The sequence below is a fragment of the Eucyclogobius newberryi genome, unplaced genomic scaffold, assembly GCF_026437365.1.
Source record: "Eucyclogobius newberryi isolate DKJ021-1_F unplaced genomic scaffold, fEucNew1.0.hap1 SCAF_8, whole genome shotgun sequence".
In the NCBI taxonomy this organism is placed as follows: Eukaryota; Metazoa; Chordata; class Actinopteri; order Gobiiformes; family Gobiidae; genus Eucyclogobius; species Eucyclogobius newberryi.
Genome location: NW_027316500.1, coordinates 31,128,180 through 31,133,179, shown reverse-complemented (window position 1 = coordinate 31,133,179; position 5,000 = coordinate 31,128,180). Strand labels below are relative to the sequence as shown.

The following is a 5,000-nucleotide window of genomic DNA, read 5'->3' as shown; positions in this document are numbered from 1 at the left end:
TCTTGTTTCCCGCTAAATAACCGCCGCGGATGAATCTCGACACTCTTCTCCGCGTCTCTGAGAAGATGACTGTAATTTTAATCCTGCCGCGGTGGCCGTAGTCAGACGAACGAGCCGGTAATCACGGCGACATTGTTCCGCGCCGCATCGGAGAAAAACGGTGGCATTTTGGCGTAAAGAGTTTGCGGTAGGATTTTTTGTTTCCCTGCCATCCGCATTTCATCATTTCTGTCATTTTATTCAACGCAATTTGGGGGGAAATATGTGTCACTCTTTGCCTCCGCTGATTACTTCTAAGATAAGATATTCCTTTATTTCTTACTCGGGTTTTAACGGTTTAACGGTTTAACGGTTTCCCGATTGCGATTGGATTTGCAATTTTACGGCTTTATACACATTAAGATGAGCTCGTTTGTTGTTTGCAAAATAGATTGTGTTGTTGTTTGGCTGAGGGCAAATCAACAATTCAAATTTTGAGTCGACTGTGATAAATCTGGCAGCTCGACTTCTCAATGCTAATAATGAGTGTAAGGTAAAGACTTCAGGGGCAAAGATTGACCTACGGGGGGACCCATAGTCAATACTTTAACACTGGGCTTTATTGTAACTGATGTAAGATCGACTCAAAACAATGTCAAGTTCAACCCACTGCCTCCTCACAGGTAACATGAAGGCAGTTTAATTAAGGCTCGAAACAATAGCTGCGAGCAAAAACCACTAATATATGATGAATATGTGAAAAGCACCAGAGTCCAGAGGGTGTTTATGATTTCAAAAGTCAGCGGAACAGTTTCTAGAAGAGAGCGACGTGCCAAAGGGTCGAAGGTAACCGTTGACAACAGGGTTATTAGGGTGAAATGTCACGAGCAAAAAAGAGACAGGTGCGACATCAAACTAAACTAAATTAAACCATCGCACGACCGGGAATGTCGCGATGTCAAAATGTCAGTGTTACGGTTATTGTGAGAAAAAACATCACGATTGAACGATAATTCAGGATTGTTATTGAGATTGTGACCGAACAACGGTGAAATCTTTCATTTTCTTTCATTCGTGTGGTTTGTGAGCGGTTTTATGAAAATGAGCTTTCTGAAAGACAAAATAAAGTTAAATGTGACAACGACAGACGGATAAAAAAGGTCTTTACATTAAAGACTATTTTTTTTATGCTGGATTAAACTAAAGGTGCTTCGTTTTGTTTCTAAAATGGTCACGATCATTATTGTTTGCTTCTTACGATTACATTGTGACTAGAATAATTAACCTGATCACCTTGACAACCCAGCGTACGACCAAAAACGAGCTGCGGTTGATATTTCGGAGTCTTGGTCGTCGCAGAGTGAGCGATTCTCTCTCGATTTAAGCGCTGTCAAAAACGTCAACACACAAGCGGCTCAGCCATGAACAGCACCACATCTACTCACTTATATTTGCATTTACACACTTTTATGAATGCTAAAACACTGCTAGCATGTAGCGCTAGCCTCAGCTAATCGCTAACACATATCATGACATCACTGGCCTTTAGTTTAACATGTGACATCATGACATCACTGGCCTTTAGTTTAACATGTGACATCGTGACATCACTGGCCTTTAGTTTAACATGTGACATCATGACATCACTGGCCTTTAGTTTAACATGTGACATCATGACATCACTGACCTTTAGTTTAACATGTGACATCATGACATCACTGGCCTTTAGTTTAACATGTGACATCGTGACATCACTGGCCTTTAGTTTAACATGTGACATCGTGACATCACTGGCCTTTAGTTTAACATGTGACATCATGACATCACTGGCCTTTAGTTTAACATGTGACATCATGACATCACTGGCCTTTAGTTTAACATGTGACATCATGACATCACTGGCCTTTAGTTTAACATGTGACATCATGACATCACTGGCCTTTAGTTTAACATGTGACATCGTGACATCACTGGCCTTTAGTTTAACATGTGACATCATGACATCACTGGCCTTTAGTTTAACATGTGACATCATGACATCACTGGCCTTTAGTTTAACATGTGACATCATGACATCACTGGCCTTTAGTTTAACATGTGACATCATGACATCACTGGCCTTTAGTTTAACATGTGACATCATGACATCACTGGCCTTTAGTTTAACATGTGACATCGTGACATCACTGGCCTTTAGTTTAACATGTGACATCGTGACATCACTGGCCTTTAGTTTAACATGTGACATCATGACATCACTGGCCTTTAGTTTAACATGTGACATCATGACATCACTGGCCTTTAGTTTAACATGTGACATCATGACATCACTGGCCTTTAGTTTAACATGTGACATCATGACATCACTGGCCTTTAGTTTAACATGTGACATCATGACATCACTGGCCTTTAGTTTAACATGTGACATCATGACATCACTGGCCTTTAGTTTAACATGTGACATCATGACATCACTGGCCTTTAGTGTATGTTTTAAACTCCTGAGCTGCTCCTTTCACGCTTTGACAGTCGCACAGCCGTGATAATCCCGCAGCGTGACCTGTAAACTCTCTTTGATTTGTTTTTTTACCTCGCTCAAAAAGTCCTCAAGTCTTTTCTTTGGAGCGAATCCGATTTGAACCAAAACAATCCATCTCCAGCGCCGCCGCATTCAGAGCGTGACCGACAGCCGCTGGCACCGCTCGGGATTATTCTGATTCCATTCTGATCGAGAGATGAGAGTCAGACGTGTAATCGAACACGACTCCGGCTCCTGCTGATCCGAGACGCCTTCCAAAAGAGGCGGCGATATATATGTATAAAGTCGATTTTTAAACATCTACAGGCTCCACCCACATCAGCTCACTCCAGTTCACTGTAGAAACAACTTTTTATCAGTTGTTCTCAAAAGTGACAAAATGTGCTATAATTAAATTATTATTGTTTTTTAAAATAAGTGCATTCATTTAAATTTGTGCAGGTTGTGGTTCTTTATCGCAAAATAACAAAAAGTGGCCAATACTATCTTTTAATTTATCAAACGTGTCCAGAAGTGTCCAGAAGTGTCCAGAACCGTCCAGAAGCGTCCAGAACTGTCCAGAAGTGTGTCCAGAAGTGTGTCCAGAAGTGTCCAGAAGTGTGTCCAAAACCGTCCAGAAGTGTCCAGAACCGTCCAGAAGTTTCCAGAAGTGTGTCCAAAACCGTCCAGAAGTGTCCAGAACCGTCCAGAAGTGTCCAGAACCGTCCAGAAGTGTCCAGAACCGTCCAGAAGTGTCCAGAAGTTCTGGCTGTTTTCCATCACCAGACTCACTTTGATAGTTTCAGTGTCATCATTTATCTTCATTACGCAGCGAGACAACTTCAGTGACAGCAGATAATTTCTTCCGTTTAAACTCCTGATGAAAGGTCAAAAAGTGGGTCAAATCCGCCGTCTTTGCTCCAAAACTTCCATTGAATAATTCTGTATTTGCCAAAAACAATACACGGTAAAAGTAAACAGCTCTGATAAGTCCTTTGGTCAAACGTTTGACAGGCAGAATGATGTGAGCTGTGACGACGCAATCCCGAGCTCTACTCTAGAAAGATAAACCTAAAGGGCAGTGTCAAAACTATATTTATATTACTCCAAAATATATCTAAATAAGCCTGTTTTCCCCTCACTTCTGCTGCTAAAGTTTGGCTGGAAGTGACGGCGTGTTTAGTGCCCTCTAAAGGCCACTGATCAGTACTGCAGGAAGCTTGGTTCTTCTTCTCCTGCAGCTGCTCAGTCTGTGGCCGAAGTGAAGCTCTAACTGAGCATGTGCAGAGAAGAAGAGAAGCTCTAACTGAGCATGTGCAGAGGAGAAGAGAAGCTCTAACTGAGCATGTGCAGAGGAGAAGAGAAGCTCTAACTGAGCATGTGCAGAGAAGAAGAGAAGCTCTAACTGAGCATGTGCAGAAGAGAAGCTCTAACTGAGCATGTGCAGAAGAGAAGCTCTAACTGAGCATGTGCAGAAGAGAAGCTCTAACTGAGCATGTGCAGAAGAGAAGCTCTAACTGAGCATGTGCAGAAGAGAAGCTCTAACTGAGCATGTGCAGAGGAGAAGCAACAGCAGTGCCACGTTTCAACAAACTGACTTAAAAACAATATTCTAGAGACAAGTCTTTGTAGCTCAGGTTCTGTTCACGTTTATACGTTTATAATGTTTAGACGTTCATCAGATAAACAGGAAGTACAGACTCTTCACTCCATTCAGAACTTTGATCAGGTGTTTAGCTCAGCAGGAGCGGGCGTCCCGTTCGTTTTTTTCCCTATTGTGTGGAACTGTTATACACTAAATATTGATGAACGTCCCAAGTCACCGCAGCTGCTGCTAAAGGGACAAAAGTGAGAAACTCTGACAATAGTGCAATCATCTTCAACGGCTTCAAGTCAAAGACAGCTCACAGAAAGAAGATAAGAGATCCTGCATTTGTCCCACAACGGGGCGGGCGCGGCGGGACAACGGGGCGAGCGCGGCGGGACAACGGGGCGAGCGCGGCGGGACAACGGGGCGAGCGCGGCGGGACAACGGGGCGAGCAACAACGGGGCGGGCGCGGCGGGACAGATGCAACAAAAACAAGATAAAGAACTTTAAAAACAGAGTGATATGGAACACAATCTGCAGGTGAAGTAAACTAAAAAGACTCTCATGTGCAATAGATGGCGAGGACCATAGTTGTGTACAGTGCAGAATATGAAGTGTATATGAATATGAATACATGTACTGCACTTGTACAAAAGGCATATACAACTTTACATTAAATCCTAAAATTCCAGCTAATTTGCACAAAAAGCCTTATCTCCATAAAATGAAGAGTAAAAATATGAGACTAAAACATCAAAGTCAAAGGGTCTATTTACTGTGTATTGTCCGAGCGAGCTGACAGCTGCTGACCGCTGCTGACCGCTCCACACGAGACAAGCGTGTTGACGAATGCATTGCTGTTCTGACAGGCACACGCTCGCCTCAGAAGGGCAAAGGTCACGTTTGTACGGCTC

At 42.9% G+C, this 5,000-nt stretch overlaps 1 protein-coding gene across 1 annotated transcript in view; it reads right to left on the bottom strand.

Moving 5' to 3' along the window:
* Positions 1–5,000, bottom strand: part of b3gat2 (beta-1,3-glucuronyltransferase 2 (glucuronosyltransferase S)) — a 91,218-nt gene that overhangs the window by 85,315 nt on the left and 903 nt on the right. The window lies entirely within an intron of this gene.